We start from the raw sequence: 20,483 nt of genomic DNA, 5'->3' as shown, positions 1-20,483 counted from the left end.
ATTTTCAGCGCTACATTCAATTTTCCCTTTTGTTCCTTCCCCAAACACATCACAAATATAATTTTATAATAATAATAATAATAATAATATAACTAGGCAAGAAACGTGTAGCATCCAAGCCCGGGGTGTAAACTGGAACAGGTGAAAATGTGAAACCCCCTTTATTGCGAGCAATTAAGGCAACTAATATGTTTCTCAGTTGAATGCTACTATGAGCTTGTAGTGATTTAACGTGTCCATGTAACATACGTTTCAATTAAATACTTTAGTTGCAACTCGGTGCGTACAAATACAAATTAGTAAGAGTGCACGACAACAAATAGATTTCTCAGAAGTAAAGGGAAAGAAAAGTTCATTGCCCTAGCGCATAACAAGTATGTGTGTGTTTTCCTCTTTACAAAATGATTGTTAAGGGGGACTTCGTAGTGCTACTCATTGCATAACACAAACGTAAAGTGAACATTACGGTTGGAAACTTTTGATTTTTATAGTATTCTTGTTGTATTGTATACATCGACCTTTATAGTATTTTTGTTCTATTTTCTATTAAAAACATCCAAAAGGTGAGGACTTCACTTTGATTTGGAGCATTTCAAGTTCGTCGAATTTGACACTTCATTTTCATAAAAATCACTTGAGTTGAGCTTTTAAAGTTCAATTTTGTTTTTAATTGAATTAAAATAAGGTTATAAATAATGATAGTGTGAAAGACGACATTTAAAGTGATATCTAAAAGATAAAAGATGACATATAGTGATATCTACAATAAGTAGTCTAAAGAGAATTTAAATTTGCTTTTTTGGGAGGATTGTTATTTTAGATTTGAGTATAATGATGCTGAATGAATTATATAAAAATTGTTCAAAAATATTTTGAATAACATGTGCACAAAGGTATGTATGACTAATCATCTCATGTGTCATCATATTGGTTGTTTCTTTGATGTGAATTTAAAAAAAAATTCAATGATGGATATGAATTTAGACGACAAAATTACACGTATATTATTTCTTTTTATTAGTCCCTCCTATATAGGCAAGAAACTAATGTTTTCATTAGACCCCCCACCTATTAGTTTGAGCAATACAAAAATCTAAATTTCTAAAGTTTGACGAGTTTTTATTTTAAAATTAATTTATGTGTATTAATTTCTCTTTTCTAATTGGTCATTTCTAATTTTGCTAGGGATTCAACTATTTTCTAATTTCAAAAATAAGGAAAAAAAGTATAGATAGACAACATTGCATTTATTATCACTATTAATATTTATCAATTGTTTGTCAGCCGCTCTCTGAGTGCAAGTACAAGATTTTAATTACATGATACACATTCGTAGGTAAAAGAATTTTCTAGAAACAAAAAGGTGGCATGCATACATAATAGAACTGGTTATTAGTTAAAATCTCATGAATTAAAATTGAAACATGCATATATAACAAAGTTTATTTATTATAAGTGATAATTGTACATACATATCTTAAAATTTATGTGGGCTCACAAGTTTTTTCAAATTATTTATTAAGGTGCTTTCAATTTTTTAATAACATTTTTATTGAAATTTCTATCGAAACAATGTAATATGTTGGTTATTGAATTGTAATTTAATATTATTATTTTTAATTTTTATTTGAGATTTTCTTTATCCATTGCTATAATATAATAACTTTTAAAAAATAAAGATAAATTTCAAAGTTTTAAGAAATATTTTTATATTGATTATTTCATTCAAAATATTTAACAATTTTTTTTTATAGAATTCTATTATTCATAATTATTGGAGTGTAAAAACATATAACATCTTAACCTAATCTTATTTATTATTATATTTAATATAAACAAAATATATTTTTTTTAAAGAAAATTAATGAATTATTTTTGTACAAGATTGAGATTAATATATGGCATATATTAAGATTATTATTTTTGTAAGCTTCAAAGCTAAATAAATTGGTAGTGAAATTTTGACAATTAACTTATATAACCTTTGTAAAAATGAAATATGTGACCAAGATAAACTTAATAGTCAAAAATATTTTTTTCATTTCTAAATTGCACAAGGCAGGGACTCGTGCTCTCTAGAGCTCTTGTTAGCCTTAGTTGACACTCAAAATCAAATTTGAAGATTATATGAGCTTTTATTTCTAGTTTGAGAAAATGATGAACAATAGAGAAATCAAGTCTATCAAGGTGTTTGTTAATACACATTCAAATAGGCTTGAAACTTGATGCAACCATTATAGAATGTATATATTAGATTTAGAATGGCTTTCACATCATGTTCTCTACTAAATATATCAAATAACGGTAATACATTTCTAATGCAAACCCCATCAAAGAAAACCTTAAATCTAAAGCTCAAACCTATACAGAAACTCTATAACTTCAAACAAACTCCCCAAACATGTAATAGTTATTCCAAACAACAATTAATGTATAAAAACACCATCCAACTCATGACCAAAGTTATAAAAAATATATTGTTTGATCCTAACATAAATAAGAACAATGTATGTCTCGGTTATTATTGAATATTAAAGAAATCAAGCAATGCAATCTCTTCATAAACTCACATAGTGCTAACAAAACCTTCAAAAAAGTCATAAACAAAACTATTGAATCAAAACCATAGTATCATGATAATCTCTATGTGAAACTTTGCCTTAGTGAACCTTTGAATCTTGTCCTGAACCTTTCAATTATTAGGATGTGGAGCCTAATCAAACTCGAAGGTTATTTTCTCTCACTTTATTTGGCGTGGTTTTCCCCTTAGATTATTATTATGGGGGTTTGGGAGTTGCATCCCCAAGATGGGGTCAAGAGGCAGTGCCCCAAGTGCGCTCCCTATCACAGTATAGGGTGGGGTCGAGGGGTAATGCCCCCGTGGGGATTTTCTAGGGCAACACTTCTAAAGCCAAAAATGAATTGAATATTGTGAAGGCATCAAGCATTATTTTTCTATTGGATGACTTATTCTAGCCCTAATTTTGTAAGTGACAAAAGCTTGTACAAAATAGCTTAGGGTTAGGGATTTCATTATTCATGATGAGATTGTAGCTTCTTGCAATGGTATTGAGTTGTAAGGGATTACAAATTGTAATCATTGGATAATAATAATATTGGACTTGTTGTTGATGAACATAGCTCAGGGATTGGGTGAACCATGTTAAATCTTTGTGTCTTGTGTTCTCTTTTGTGTGATTTATCATTTTTTAATATTGGTTATATTTGCATGTAATTGTTTTTTGGGTCTGTGGTTAATCCTAACATCAATCTTGAAACCCTTCAATATCATATTCATTAACCTCATTCTTTACAAGTTTGACAACTTCTGAAGAGAAACAAAATATGAAGTGAATAAATGAGAAAATGAAATGTGCTCTACTAGGATTTTACTTTGTGTACTTGTTTGCTAAAGTGATCTTTGTGTATATGTGTGTCATAAAATATTTACTATGAGATCCATAGGGTTTTTTAACATGGCTTTGACCAAATTTAGCCCAGCAATTGATGTTGATACTAGAGTTGTTGTGACAGATGCTTATGGAACCTCCCCTAAGCAAATTCCCTTGCAAGTTCATCTTAAAAGTGTTTCACAAGGTATGTCCTCCCCTAATTTTGTGCTTAATACTTAGAATTTTGATAGTGCTTGTGACTTGTTAGAAAAAAAAATACCCTCATAGGGTATTTTGTGGGAATAACTCCTAAAAGTATTCTTAAAGAATGGGTGACCAAGGACTAGACTCCTCATGGTGTCTAACTTGATGGTGTTCAAAACTTCACCAAGGTTTTTTAATTCTAATTTTCCAATCCTTCCCATATAGAAGTTATCCTTGACCATTGTATGTGGTCTATCCAGTCCCCCTTCTAGTTTTTTAGCATTGGTCTTTAGACATTTCTGTCTCAAACGACAAAAAGCTTAGGATTCTCATTTCGGTTGGGTTGTCTAGTCTTCCCTTGCCTTGTTGTTTGTTTATGAATGTCATTGTGTAATCCCCTGTCAAGGTGTTTTTTAAAAGAATCGAACCATTTTTTAACACTCGGCCCCAAAAGTGAGTTTGTGTTGAGGCTGATATTTCCCGTTACCTCAAGGAAATTGTTGACATTCGAGTGGGTAGCCATACCTTCACCCAGAAGATGTTGTATTTCAACCTACCCTACACTTGCTATAGGTGTCATTCAACGTAACATAAGATTAAGGACTACCCTCTTGTAGTGCCTCACACGAAGTCCCCTCCAAAGGAGGTTCCATCCTAGCTAGCTGATGAAGGGTTCTCCCCTTAATACCATAAACACATAACGAAAACAAAGAAACAACAGAAAATGCGAGAACAAAGTATGGACTTCTTATTTGCATAGAAAATGTCAAATTATAGAGTTCACAAGTACAATATACTAACCCACACGGGTGCCTTCAATACAATAATCTGCAAGACTAAGTTGCAAACTACCACCTAGAGTTGTCCTAGACAATGTTTGAGCCTTTCTTAAATAGGAAATTTTATGCCACCCAGAAAGGTTCTAGATATTGAAACTTAATACATAGAGCCGACAGACCCTAACAATACATATTGAGTCAACCAAATACATCTTTGACAATTATTTTAGAAAGTTTGGGTAGCCCAACTTCAAAAGGCCATAACTCTTGAACCTTGGCTCTGATTAGCTATTATAACCACTTTTCAAAAGTGCTAGCTCCTGATCTATAGGCTCAACATTGTGTAAGCGCCCTTCCATCGAGTTTTCAAACCTCATCCAAGCATTCTAAGGCCTCCAATAGTGAGCTTGAAGATTTTTTTTGCAAATATTTCCACCACAAATCTGTAATAACTTCTCTAATACTTAAGTTGGAGCAATGAGATTTTCATGGTAGGCTTATAACTCTAAAATGAACCTTCATGTAGAAAATGAGAAACATTCTAAGCTCATATGAAAAAATTATTAAAAATAGCAAGCTCCCATAAATAGTAACCACCCTGTCTACTAGTCCTTCAAAAAATAGGAAAGACTGAAAAGAAAATATTTTTTGGTGATGCAAGATTGCTCTTACACCCAGAATGCTCTTGCATCAGACACCTAGGGTAAGTTGAGAAGTGACTCCATCATGTCTTAGGTGTTTAGAGGAAAACCAAGATGGTGAATCTCCTCCCTTACTAGCCAAGATGAATCCTCTACTGGCCTCCCTTTCCATTTAACTAGGTAATACTCATAAGTTTTGTTCCTTGTACTTTTTCCAACATGACTATCCAACATTTCCTCAATATCCTTCATAATACTCTGTCAAATATAAAATATTAAATACTGGTGAAATATTTAATTCAGCAAGCAACTCCACTTCATAAGCATTTCTAGACTCATGCCTTTTCACTATTTTGCATAGTCCAAACTTCTTCATCTTCAACTTATTATATGTATCTATTGGAAAACACTATTTTCTCAAATGAGCCATGACTTCATCTCCAATATGAAATTCCTTATACCTCCTTTTTACATTTTCCTTAGCCTTGTACTATGTATTCATCTTTATAATGTGTTTCCTCACCTCCTCATGGATGTTCTTCAAATGTTATCCAAATTCTTTTACTTAGGCACTACTTATGTCTCCTTTATCCAACTGCCTCAATTTAGAAGCATTTATGGGACTACTCCCATATATAATCTGGAATGGTGATTTACTAGTACTCCTATTAAGATGATTATTATATGCAAATTTTGCCTATGGTAAAATCAGATCCCATCCTTTTGGCTTGTCTCCAACCAAGCATCTCAGCAAGTTTCCCAAACTGTGATTTACAACTTTTGCATGTCCATCAATCTATGGATGATGTGATGAACTAAATTTCAATTTCGTCTTCAATTTCTTCCACAATGTATGCCAGAAATACCCAACAAATTTGGTATCTCGATCTGAAACTATACTCTTTGGAAGACCATGTAGTATCACCACTTCTTTAAAAAACAACTCTGCAACATGAACAACATCACTAGTCTTCTTGCAAGGAATAAAATGTGCCATCTTTGGAAACCTATCAACCACCAAAAAAATAGAATCATGCCCACATTGAGTCCTCGATAATCGAAGAACAAAATCCATGCTGACATCCTCCCATGGCTACTTTTGTACAAGTAATGGTTGATACAACCCTATATTCTACTTCACTCCTTTTTCCATCTGACATACTCTGCAACTCTGTACAAACTTCTTAATATCTTGTTGCAATTGTGGCCATTAATTCTTCTCAACAACCAAACCAATGATTTTATCTCTACCAAAATGTCCAGCCAATCCTCCACTATGCTTCTCCTTGATGAGATTCTCTCTTATTGAACTTCTAGGAATGCACAATTAGCTTCCTTTGAACAACATACTATCCTAGATCATGAAATCCAACCACTTTGTCCTATCAAGTGTAACATGTTCTATACAAGCCTTCCACACTTCACCAAAATCGGGATCATCTAGATACAATGTACTGAGTTCCTTGAACCCAACCACCTCTATCTACATTTTTGTTAGTAAAAGTTGTCTTCTACTAAGAGCATCTACAACTTTGTTAGACTTCCCACTCATGTGTATCAAAACAAATGTATAACTCTGCAAAAAATCAACCCACTTCAAATGTCTTTGGTTTAATTTTCCTTGACTATTTAAATATTGCAAAGCTTGATGATTAGTATACAAAACAAACTCCTTAGGAAGAAGATAGTGTCTCCACTTCTTTAATGCTTGAACTATAGCATAAAATTCCTGATCATAAACATAATATTTTCTTTTGGCATCATTCAACTTCTCACTAAAGTAAGCAAAAGGTCTACCTTCTTGGCTCATAATAGCTCCTATTGCAATACCACTAGCATCACAATCTACTTGAAAAATTAGGAAGTGCTAAAAGAAGTTGCTCAACAACTTTCTATTTCAATAGATTAAAACTCTTATCTACCCCTGCAATCCACTTAAATTCTTTCCTATCCCCTCTCATTATTTCAATCAAGGGTCTATAAATACTACTAAAGCTTCTTTTGAACTTTTTGTAAAAACTAGCTAGTCTATGAAAAGATCTTACCTTTTTCACACTCCTTATAGTAGGTCATTCAAGGATAGCCTTCACTTTCTCTAGGTCCATTTTTAGACCTTCGACTAGGGCTACAAATTCTAGGTACACCAACACCTTTACAAAACTACACTTCTTCAGGTTTATCAGTAACTTTTCTTCCCTCAACTTATCAAACACTTTGCGAATATGGATCAAATGCTCCTCCAATGCCTTACTAAAGATCAAAATATCATCTAGGTAAACAATGACAAATCTACCCAGAAATGCCTTCAGTACCTCATTTATGAGCCTCATGAAAGTGCTCAGTGCATTGGTTAGCCCAAAAGGCATAGCTAACCACTTGTACAGTCCTTCCCTTGTCTTGAAAGCAGTTTTCCATTCATCTTCTTCTCTAATATGAATTTGATGGTACCCACTGTATATGAGCAATGTTAGTATGCTAATAGAAACCAAATTTAAATAAAGCTTCTACAAACTAAACAAAATTCATAAACTTCAAGATAGACTAAGATGATCTCTCCATTGAGAATATGAGCCATTAATGGACTCTCTCAATAAGAAGCTCTCTTGTTGAGTAGCTTTATCTAAATGGATAGGATGTATGCTCAATATGCTTCCAAAGGCTTCAATGGATGATTGTGGATTTTTGGTGTGGATAGATGGCTTTAGTATGGATTTGGCTCTCAAAATAGCATTATAACTTTACTTCATGGATTGTGTTAAAATGGCTTGGGAGAGGATTCCTTAAATAGGAAAAGGGCTTGAGGGATCAAGGGCTAGGATGCAAGGATGGGAAAAAGCTCATGGAGGGCTTAGATTGCATGAGAGGAGAGCACATGGATTGTGCTTCCTTACAACCAATCAGGGAGCGACACATGTCACAGGGTGAGAGGATGGAAGAAAGGGCAAGGATGAGTCAACAAAGGAGGCTCAAGAGATAAAATCTTCATAAAGACCCTTCATAAGTGCTTTGTAAGAACATTTATGACTTTGTGGGCTTTATAAAGTTTTGTGGTTGAAGATATTTGTGAGAGATACCATGAAATTCGAATTTGAGGGTTTAGGGGGGTTTTAAGCTTGCTTAGGGTTGTAAAAATGATTAGAGGAAGGGTTAGAGATGGCTTAGGACTTAGGCAAGTGGATGGCAAGTGGATTGCAATTAATGAGGGTGGGTGAAGGAGGAGATATTTGTTAACTTTGGCTTGAGTTAGCAAGTCTTAACCCATGTTTAGGGAATGTGACAAGGTTAGGAGGGGATTAGGATTAGGGTTAAAGACATCTTCTAGAAGAGTCTAGGCTTTGGATGAGGATGAAGACTTTCTAGAAGAGTCTAGAACTTCCTAGGATAAGATTTTATGAAATAAATAAAGTTTTATTTATTTCAAGGGTTTGGGTTGAGGAGATATTTATTAAAATATTTTTAATAAACATGAGGATTAATATTTAATCTTGATTAAATATTTTGAGTTGGGATTAGGGGTAGGAAATGATGAGATTAGCCTTTAATTAAAATTAAAGAAGGATTAGAAGATTTTGGAAGAGGTTAGTGGTCTTAAGGAAATTGGCCAAGTTTTGGGCAAAAAATAATTTTTTTATTTATTTTAGAATTTTTGGTCAATTTATTAATTAAATAATTAATAAATAAGGAAATAATGTTTAAATAAGATTTAAACATTTTTGGGAGGGATTCCTTAATTAAATATTTTTAATTAAGATAAAGGGATTTAATGGCATAAAAATTAATTAATTAATTAATTAAATAATTAATTAATAAATGATGATGTCATCAGAGATTTTTTTCAGAAAATAAAAATATTATTTTCTAAAAGATTTTTAGGTGTCTACATTTTGCCCCTCTTTGATGTGATGCCACAAGTGGCATGCAATCAAAGATAAGAAAATAAGATGCCCAAGGCTAGAGCAGAAGAGGAGAGAATGGACTGTGAGATGCCCCCTCAAGAAGGTGGCGGGGAGAGAAAGCGAGGCTCAATGACTTCTTGAAAAGTATAAGAATCCAAGACGAGCAAGAAGACTCAGATTGGCTTAAGAGAAGAGGTTTAGTTAGCTCAAACTCTCACTACGAGAGAATGATAAAGGGAGAATCAGAGGCACAAGAGGAAGCAAGCTTAAGATCTCAGGGATTGCAGAGGATGAAGGAGCAGAGTGCTATAAAAGGAATCTAGGATGGGGAGATGGATGAGGGGATATAAAAAGCTGATGCAACAGGATTTCAAAGAGTTAGATTGGCGGAAGATGGGTTTCGGAGATCCCTAGGACTAGGATTGTGGATCTCGAAAGATGAGGCTTGGTGGATTGATTTGGATTGGTGGATCCCTAAGACTAGGATTGTGGATCCTGTTGTCACATAGGTTTGCACCCTTGTCCAAGGCCTATGCGCGAGGACAACCTAGTGAAACATGGAAACAACCTCCAAGCTATGGGACTTGAACTACGAGGTTGAGTCTCCGGAGAAGGCCGGCTTCCTCTTACTGTCAGGGCGCACCTATCTACTCTCAGAAGGGAAAGGGAGAGAGAGAGCATCAAAGCAAATCTACCTAGTCTAATCTAAGGCGGTGATGCACCAAAACAGAGTGTTCAGACTCATTCTTGCCCATATATATGCTACAAAACCAGAATAACATACGAAAGTCATACACATCCAGACTTATATCGATCAGTAATCACATACAGATCAGAAGAAACTAACTGAATGACACTAGGAAAAGGAGATTTCACTTATGTATTATTCGATAGGCCAAAGATAGATATAGTATGCAGATTGTTGATCTCAACAATACACCAATGGGAGGCAAAGTGATGCACATTCACACTGATGGCTGAAAGAGATGATACAGGCTATTACATGGCTTAGAGATAAAGGGGTTTTACACTGCAAGTCTGCAAGCAGTAGCAAAGAAAAATCAGGAAGAATTTGACCCTCAGAACAGATCACGAAACTGCCTTTATAGATCAAGCACAACTGAAGATTTCCGTGTTACATTCACTTCTTACCTACTGGCATTAACTTCCTGTCTTGAGAATCCAATCGGGGATCTGGATTGAAATCTTGGCCTGCATACCGAGAAATCTCATTTCTTCTGAGAAGAGCCTGGAGAAGATAGAAACGGTGCCACAACATTCCCTGACATGGTAGATGGATCGACCGGATGGGTGGAGTGTCCTTATGTCCTGCATTCATTCCTGGTAGGTCCGAAATGATCACGAAGATCAGATCGCAAGATACGTCGATTGCCTCTGCATCTTGGTTCATGAATCAAACTGGCCTATTAGCCGACTCGATTTCTTATATGCCGACTGGGCCACACGGGCCAATCGTAATCCTTTGTCTTGCCACTTGGAAAGTCCTTCTGCGGTTGACCGCCTTCGTCGAACTAACCACGCCACCTTATCACCTAACCACTGGCCGTCAGCGAATTGCCACGTCCAAAACCAAAATGCGAGGACACGTGTCTTCCGAGCGCTAACTCGCTATTATAAAATCTGCGCAGTTCCTCCATGGCGAGATAGCGCCGACCCTAGATTCCTGCAGATCTGATGGTAGAGGATCGACCCCTTAATGCGCTGATTGTATCAGGAAATTTGGCCCCTCAACAAATCTGTGTTCTGACTCGGCACACATTGTTGTTTCTGATTCACCGCAGACTCTCTTTCCTGTGACTGGGCCCCATCCAAATCGGCGCCACCTCAATGGTGCATCCGGCGAGACCTGGCCCCACCGATACGTGTTAATCGGGCACGATGTCGCCATGGTAAAAATCTTGCAGTTTTGCTAAGGCGACATGGCGCCTACCGTTGATCTCTTCAAATCTGACGGTGGAGAACCTGACCTTCTGTAACCCTCCGTTCCTATTGATTCGCCGGGCCCGCCAACACGTGGCGTCCCCCTGTTGGTTTGTCAGTCACCCCACCCTATCTGCTTCTGACGGCATGAAACGTAGCCCCGCCAGGACACGTGGTGCACAGGCGCTATGTCGCTGATGCTAAAGTCTGAGTAGCTCCTGATGGCGAGATAGCGCTAGCCGTAGATCTTGCAGATCTGACGATCAGAGCGACATCGTACTTCACTCGTTGTCCCTCCTAAAAACTGCTGGGCCCGTGGTTGCCGTGTCCTAACATATACATATGGCATCATCCGATTGGTGAACCCAAGACTTGATCCGTAGAATGGCCACGCGGCAGATGGGCGCTATGTTGCCATGATAATATCTGCGCATCTCCACCATAGCGAGATGGCGCCATCTGTCGATGCAATCAAATCTGACGATGGAGATCGCAAACCTTGACTGTGCCAACTGTACTGATAGAGACTCCAGCCTGGTTACACGCGGTGGTTCCTCACTGGCCCATCGGAACACCACTGGGCAATCTTGCGACTTGGCCTCACAGGGTGACCACATGTCGACCAGGCGCCATGTCGCTATGGGAAAATCGAGGTTAAATTTCCATAGCGCCATAACGCCCAACCGATGACGTGTCCCTATCTACGCATGGTTCTTTTTTATTCACTGCCGTGACACGGGCTCCGCCAACTGGGCAGATGAGGTACGCAATGGGGCCCAATATTTGTCTGAAGTTCTCGCCGTTTATTTTCTGCGGCCCGCCAAACTTCACCCGATCGTCGCAACATTTTTTCGGCAACGTGACCCACCCGTCGTTGTGACCCACCTGTAGGGCCCACCAAACACGTGTCGTTCGGGCGTGATGTCGCCGATACTATCTCCCGTGCAACTTTCGATGACGAGATCGCGCCTACCGTCGATCCATCTAAAATTTGACAGTCACAGAACCTTGGCGAGTCGGGGCATTAAAATAAGAATTTTTGGCTAACCGTTGAACAGGCCGCGGATTTGAATTTAAATCTTTTGGCGGTAAAACCAGAGGTAACACTTCTGGCGACTCGTAGGGGGCATGAGCCTGCTCAATGCATGACCAGTGCCTAAGAATGATCCGTTGGGCTATGGAGTCGAAAGAGGACCAGGAGACACAAGCTGAGAGCTGCAAGAACCCTAACCCTTAAAGAGGAAATCAAAACATTAAAAACCCTTAAGGTTCTAACTCTGCTTCTATGATTGGAAACAAAAAAAAAAAAACAAAAACGAGACCTCCTCAGCAACGTGAGATATGTCAAAGATGACTCACGAAGAGAGCCATGTGCTCGTGCACTTATTGTAAAACAGAAACAAGCAGGAAGCAACTAGATTAACTATGTACATAGATTCACAACCCTTCAGAAACAGGGCTTCAGATAGACCCCATTGACTGGAATGGGTAGAACTTCACCACTTGGCCTGCTTAGTTGGAATGCGTTGGCCTGTTTGCAACTGGAAATCAGATAAGGGCCACTCCATAATGGGTCAAATTTGGAGTGCCTTCCTGGTTTTCCTCTGTCTGAGTCCCACTTGAGAACTAAATCTCCCTCTCTGAAGATTCTAGCCCTTGCCTTCTTATCAAAATTCCTCTTCATCTGTTGCTGGTGAATCTCTAGAGTTTTCATGGCTTTGTTTCTCCTTTCTTCCAACTCAATTAGTTCTGCCATTCTTACTGACATGGCATCATCTTCAACCAGTTCCAGCTGATGAGCCAACTCCAAGGATGGGAACTCCAATGAGATTGGGAGTCTAGCTTCCCTACCATATACTAGCACAAAAGGTGAATTCCCAATAGATCTCTTAGGTGTTATCCTATCAGCCCACAGAGCGGTCCTTAATTTTTTGTGCCAGGTCCTCTGATTGTCTTCTATTGTCCTCTTCATAATTCTGATCAGATTCTTGTTGGAAGATTTAGCCAAACCATTACCCTGAGGATAGTAGTTCGATGATGTGCTCAGGTAGATATTGTGATTCATGGCCCATGCACAAATTTGGGTTCCAACAAAAGACTTGGCATTATCTGAGATGATAGTAGAAGGAGCACCAAATCTAGATACAATTCCATCAAGGAATTCAACAACTGATGGCTCTGTGGCATCCTTCAAGGAAACTGCCTTTGTCCACCTAGTGAAATAATCAATAGCAGCCAAGATCCATTTATGACCTGCACTAGATGGAGGATTAATGGGGCCTATAAAATCCAACCCCCACTGAGTGAAGGGCTGATCCACCTGAATAGGATGAAGAGGAAGAGCTGCAAGTCTCTGTTTGCCTGAGAAAAAAGCACATTTCTCACATTTCCTCACATACCCGTAACAATCATGGAATAGAGATGGCCAATAATATCCAGCCCTCATGATCTTCATAGCAATTGTTCTTGCAGAGAAGTGGCCACCATTAGGGCCATCATGGAGTTCTCTAATCACCCTTTCAGCCTGATCCTCTTCAACACATCTCAACAGGGTCCCATTAAAATCCCTCCTGAATAGGATATCGTCAATCACAACATAGGGAATGGATTGTAGTCTATATTGTCTTCTTTTAGTTCTGTCCAATCCCTGAGGGTATCCATTCCCTAATAAGAAATTCTTCATGTCATTTATCCAGCTCCTTGGACCATCAGCATACCTTTCCTTCTACTGCTCTGCTATCACCATGGCAACTTCTTCATTTGAGTTATGATCTGATAACATTTCTTTACATAATCCTCTTCCTCTTACCAATTTGGTAATCTGAATGTCAACATCATATTCCATTACCCTAGTGATCCATCCAGCTCTCTTCTCACTGACATCTTTGTTTAACAGGAAGTCTTTTACACTTGCATGGGGTACCAACAAATGGATCTTATTATGGGATAAGAGGTGTCTGAACTTCTTCAAGGCTCTAATGACTGCAAGGGCTTGCTTCTCAACAAAGCTATACTTATCTTCATATTCCTTAAGCCCTTCACTAAAGAAGGCTATGGGCTGCTCCTCATTCCTGTCATTTGTTTGGGTCAAGACAGCAGAGACACTTGACTCACCACCTAAAGTGTAGAGGATGAAATCTTTCTCAAATTTTGGGTTCATGAGGGTAGGAGCCGATGCTATGGCTACCTTGATCTTTTCAAAACTCTCCTTCCCCTCCTTGGTCCATGAGAAGACCATATCTTTCTTGAGCATGGCTGTAAGGGGTTTCACCATGGTGGCAAGATTAGGAATAAACCTTCTTACAAAATTTATCCTACCAAGGAAGCTTTGTAGCCCTTTCTTGTGCTTAGGGAGAGGAAGGGCAAGTATTGCTTTTGTCCTTTCTGGATCAACGGTCAACCCATCCTTAGATACAATGTGTCCCAATAGTTTTCCTTGGTTTGTAGCAAAGACACATTTGGCTGGGTTGAGAGATACCCCAAACTCTCTACATCTTAGAAATACCTGTCTCAAATGATCAAGATGATCTTCCACATTCTTGGAATACACAGTTATATCGTCAAGGTATACCAAGACAAACTTGTCAATTAATCTTCTGAAAGCTACCTCCATTGCCTTTTGGAATGTGGCACCTGCATTTGTTAATCCAAATGGCATTTTGCAATAAGCATAGGTGCCCCATTTAGTAGTAAATGTTGTCTTATATCTATCAGACTCTTTAACCAGCACTTGGTTATAACCTGAAAACCCATCAAGAAAAGAGAATCTCCTTGACCCACTGACCTTGGACAGAATTTGCTCCATAGAAGGGAGAGGATGGTGATCTTTAAGGGAAGCTTGATTGAGATCCCTAAAGTCCACACACAATCTGATTTCTCCATTCTTCTTCCTCACAGGGACAAGGTTAGCTACCCATGATGAGTGTTTGATAGGAAAAATTATGTTAGCCTCAATTAGTTTGGATAGTTCTTTCCTCATTAAAGGTTCAATCTTGGGATTCACTGGCCTCTGTTTTTGCCTTACTGGTTTGACCCTATCAATTAAATCTATGGTATGCTGAAACAAACTAGGGTCAAACCCTTTTAAATCATCATATGTCCAAGCAAATACATCACTAAATTCTTGACATAGATGAATGAAATCTTCTTGCTCAACTTTAGAACATACCTTCCCCATGTTAAGGGATTTTCCATCAGCAATAGTAACTGGGGCATGGTCATCCTTTTCTGCAACTAGATTCATCCCTTTGCCTCTTGTTTGATCATCAGGATTAAAGACGCTCTCCAAGGTAATGAGACCCTTGGGTAGCTTGTTGGGACTGAGATGAATGATCTTATCACCATATTGATCTTGTAGTCTTAGCTGACTTCTCTCTAAAAATTTTGCTTCATTCTGCAAGAAGCTCACAATTTGCTCATCAGACTCGAACACTTGCCAGTGAGTATTATTATCAGGAACAGCAGGCCTTACCACTACCCTTATTTTTTGTTTCTTTTCTTCCTCAAGATTCCCTGGCACATCATAAGATGCACCCACTGCTACAAGTCTATCAGCATGTTTATTTTCCTTCCTAGGAATGCTCTGAATGTTAAATGCATTGAAACCCTCGAGCAAATCCCAAACTCTATGTTTATAAGACTTGAGCAGGCCATTTTTGGCGATATTCTGATTTCTCACTTGGTTCACTACCAACTCACTGTCTCCATATACTTTCAAGGCTCGAATTCCCCTCTTTTGGGCAAGTAGGAGACCTTGGATCAAGGATTCATACTCGGCCACATTATTGGTACAACTGAATTGGAATCTAAAGGAGAAGTAGTATCTTATTTGTGTAGGAGAGATCAACATAACACCAGCCCCTGATCCATTTTTATTCCTTGAGCCATCAAAGTACATTCTCCATACTCCATTTATGTCGTCATTAGTCCTAACAAGGTCAGGAACTTGAACCTCCTTCTCTATTATGCAATATGTACTAAGGCCTGTCTCAAGGGTTTCCGACATAGGTTCAAACTGACATGTATTTGCCCACTCATCCAAGAAGAAATAAGGAATCCCTGCTATGGAAGTGACAGGCTCGTTTACTACATTATTTTCGTTCACCTCTAGGATAGGGCAATTCATATTGATGAAGTTGGGAGTGTAGGGTTCAGTGTGGTGAAGGGCTTGAGGTTCTGCTCTTATTGAAGCATTGGCCCCATATCTGGTCTTAAATGACATGTAAGACCAATCAGCAGATATGAATCCACCAATTTGAGCAGTGAAGTCTCTCGAAAGACAAATGGCAAAATAGGGCTTAACCTCAGCCACAGATATGTCTTGAATCACAGTACAACTAGGGCATGCATGTAGGGCCATTTCCACACTTCTAAGGATGCCTACGGTTTTGATAGTACTCCCATCTAGTTGTAACACATCCCTAACAATGGGCTCATATTTCATCCCTAAAATATCAGCAACACGCCTAGGCATTACTGAGCTGCTAGTCCTCGAATCTATCATGCAATTATGGACTAATTTGCCCCCTATAATTAGAGAAACATAAAATGGAGGAGGTCTAACCTTTTTATTTGCCTCCACATCTCCTGCTGGTTGTACTAAACTAGTGGCACTCTCCATGGTAGATGACTGATCCTTGGGCTCAATCCTTTCCAATTCTTGCTGCAGCATCTTCCTCTGCGTTGGTATGGTAGCAACAGCATCCCACATGGAAATGTTTACGTTGGTCTTCTTCATTTTCTCTACCACACTCAATGGTGCACTAGGAATTTTGGTAGAAACTTTGGGGGCTACACTTATAAGAGGTTGAGATGGGGCAACAAAAGGATCACTTGCATCCTCATTTCTTAGACCTTGCTTTTGCTGTTGTGAAGTGTTCGTCTGCTCATTTTCTGTTCATGTGTTAGGTATAACACTTGAAGTTGAGGCCTGCTTAGGAGAAGGAGGAGCAACATTTTCCATAGCTCTCTTCTTGCTTCTTGTGTTATGAGCAACGGAGTCCTGGTTTACATTACAATGTTCCTCCATTTGGTGATTCATAAAAGAGCAATCACCCTGCCTCTGAACACATGGGGCCTCCTTGGGATGATCTTCTTTGTGTGATTGCTTTACTGTGGACTCCTGGACAGTTAGGGCCAAATAAGATTCTGCTTTCTGACACAAGCAGTAGGTATAAGAATAGTTACATGAAGGAAAAAAATCTTGGTCTTGGGCCAAGTTATTTTGAGGGACTATAGCTCTATTCTGATTTGAGCTTGAAGCAGAAGCATGACTATTCTGTCTATTCTGATCAAAAGAGCTATTCCACTGATGAGGAGGCCTACCACCACTTGGAGCCTGATATTGCAATTGGGGAGGCTTGCCACCTTGGGCCTGCTGTCTTTCTAAGGCCACCACCTTGTTACTCATCTTTTGTATTAGAGAAAAACTATCCTCTAGTCTCTTCCCTTGGTCCTTCAACTCCCTCCCCTGCTCTTGTAATTTTTTATCCAGGGTCTTTTCTCTTTTATCTGCGTTCAATACTAGACCTTGGAGCATTTCCTTGAGTTCATCTATTCCGTTTGAGGATGTGGAAGCTTGGGGAACTGGAGTAAGGGCTTGCGATGTAGAGATTGTAGGGAGAGGGGCTATTGCTGGTTGGTGGTTGGGAACATCAGGGAAGAAAGGCATAGGAGGCCTTGGGGCCAACTTTCCTCCTTGTATTAGAATGTTCTTAGCTTTTATGGTTGTCTCATAAGCATTAGGTAATGTATCTCCTCCCATAGTTTGGATTGTAGTGGCAATATCACTGTTAAAAGCTCTAAGGTAATGCAAGAAGGCATTACCAGGGGTAGGTTTCACTATAGTAGGTATTCTATCCCATGTCTTATGGAATCTGTAATTAAAATCAGTCATACATTCATGGGGGGCTCTTTTTATTGTAGTCAGCTGCTCTAATAGTGACAAATGGTCACTCTTATCCTCAAAATGTTTACATAATCCTGCTCCTAGTCCATCCCAATCAGTTATGGAACCATGAGCTAAGCCTCTATACCACTGTAATGCTTTTCCTTTTAAAGATGAGGCTAGAAGTCTGACAGCAACATCATCCTCCGTAATACCATGAATATTGCAGACATTCGCTACCTCTTGGTTATGCTCTAGGGGGGAAATAGAAGTTTCACTAGTAAAATCAGGTATGCTTTTTAGTGCAGCTACTGGTATATCATGTCTTTGGGCTAACAACAGAGGACTTCCACCATTAAAGGTGGCAAAAGGATGAACTCTTGGTTGTGCCATATAAACAAGTGTTCTATTGATGAGTGCTAATGGCAATCTAGGCTGAGTTCGGATAGTAGGAGGAGTAGAGATAGATCTCACAGGTATGTTGCTTGTTACTCCACCTCTAACTGGTGATAATGAAGCTCTAGCCCTCCTTCTTCTAGGACTTGAAAGTGAGAGTTCTTGATATTGAAAATTACCTCTAGAAGACGCCCTTGTTTCAGCTCTGGGCATGAATTTCAGCAACTTTGGCCTAAAACCAGATTTGTTGATGCTCAGAGTCGCCAAGTACTTGATGAATCAGCCTCTTGAAGGCTTGAATACTGAAGCCAGCACTACTTCTTCAGCATTAATCTCAGAAACTCTTTCTTCTTTTGACACCAGTAGACATGAAATCTTTTGATATAGGTCCCACCGAGCGTGCCAAAAACTGTTGTCACATAGGTTTGCACCCTTGTCCAAGGCCTATGCGCGAGGACAACCTAGTGAAACATGGAAACAACCTCCAAGCTGTGGGACTTGAACTACGAGGTTGAGTCTCCGGAGAAGGCCGGCTTCCTCTTACTGTCAGGGCGCACCTATCTACTCTTAGAAGGGAAAGGGAGAGAGAGAGCGTCAAAGCAAATCTACCTAGTCTAATCTAAGGCGGTGATGCACCAAAACAGAGTGTTCAGACTCATTCCTGCCCATATATATGCTACAAAACCAGAATAACATACGAAAGTCATACACATCCAGACTTATATCGATCAGTAATCACATACAGATCAGAAGAAACCAACCGAATGACACTAGGAAAAGGAGATTTCACTTATGTATTATTCGATAGGCCAAAGATAGATACAGTATGCAGATTGTTGATCTCAACAATACACCAATGGGAGGCAAAGTGATGCACATTCACACTGATGGCTGAAAGAGATGATACAAGCTATTACATGGCTCAGAGATAAAGGGGTTTTACACTGCAAGTCTGCAAGTAGTAGTAGAGAAAAATCAAGAAGAATTTGACCCTCAGAACAGATCACGAAACTGCCTTTATAGATCAGACACAACTGAAGATTTTCGCATTACATTCACTTGTTACCTACTGGCATTAACTTCCTGTCTTGAGAATCCAATCGAGGATCTGGATTGAAATCCTGGCCTGCATACCGAGAAATCTCATTTCTTTTGAGAAGAGCCTGGAGAAGATAGAAACGGCGCCACAACATTCCCTGACATGGTAGATGGATCGACCGGATGGGTGGAGTGTCCTTATGTCCTACATTCATTCCTGGTAGGTCCGAAATGATCGCGAAGATCAGATCACAAGATACATCGATCGCCTCTGCATCTTGGTTCATGAATCAAACTGGCCTATTACCCGACCCGATTTCTTATATGCCGACTGGGCCATGCGAGCCAATCGTAATCCTTTGTCTTGCCACTTGGAAAGTCCTTCTGCGGTTGACCGCCTTCGTCAAACTAACCGCGCCACCTTATCACCTAACCGCTAGCCGTCAGCGAATTGCCACATCGAAAACTGAAATGCGAGGACACGTGTCTTCCGAGTGCTAACTCGCTATTGTAAAATCCATGCAGTTCCTCCATGGCGAGATAGCGCCGACCTTAGATTCCTACAGATCTGATGGTAGAGGATCGGCCCCTTAATGCGCTGATTGTATCAGGAAATTTGGCCCCTCAACATATCTGTGTTCTGACTTGGCACACGTGGTTGTTTCTGATTCGCCGCGGACTCTCTTTCCTGTGACTGGGCCCCATCCGAACCGGTGCCACCTCAATGGTGCATCCATCGAGACCTGACCCCACCGATACGTGTCAATAAAAATCTTGCAGTTTTGCTAAGGCGACATGGCACCTACCGTTGATCTCTTCAAATCTGACGGTGGAGAACCTGACCTTCTGTAACCCTCCGTTCCTATTGATTCGCTGGGCCCGCCAACACGTGGCATCCCCTTGTTGGTTTGTCAGTCACCCCACCCTATCTTCTTCTAACGGCATGAAACGCAGCCCCGCCAGGACACGTGGCGCACGGGCACTATGTCGCTGATGCTAAAGTCCAGGCAACTCCTGATGGTGAGATAGCACCAGCCGTAGATCTTGCAAATTTGACGATCAGAGCGACATCGTACTTCACTTGCTGTCCCTCCTGAAAACTGCTGGGCCCGTGGTTGCCGTGTCCTGACATATACATATGGCGTCATCCAATTGGTGAACCTGAGACTTGATCTGTAGAATGGCCACGCGACGGATGGGTGCTATGTCGCCATGATAATATCTGCGCATCTTCGCCATAGCGAGATGGTGCCATCCATCGATGCAATCAAATCTGACGGTGGAGATCGCAAACCTTGACTGTGCCAACC

The 20,483-nt window shown here is 39.5% G+C and overlaps 1 pseudogene; it reads left to right on the top strand.

Moving 5' to 3' along the window:
• Positions 1–3,476: 3,476 nt before the first annotated feature.
• LOC149571028 (chaperonin 60 subunit beta 2, chloroplastic-like) overlaps positions 3,477–20,483 on the top strand; it is a 191,848-nt pseudogene continuing 174,841 nt past the window's right edge.

The sequence above is a fragment of the Cupressus sempervirens genome, chromosome 2, assembly GCF_028749045.1.
Source record: "Cupressus sempervirens isolate cs-2001-9-10 chromosome 2, ASM2874904v1, whole genome shotgun sequence".
Classification (NCBI taxonomy): Eukaryota; Viridiplantae; Streptophyta; class Pinopsida; order Cupressales; family Cupressaceae; genus Cupressus; species Cupressus sempervirens.
Note: the sequence above shows the minus strand (reverse complement) of the source record. Positions and strands in the feature narration are given on the sequence as shown.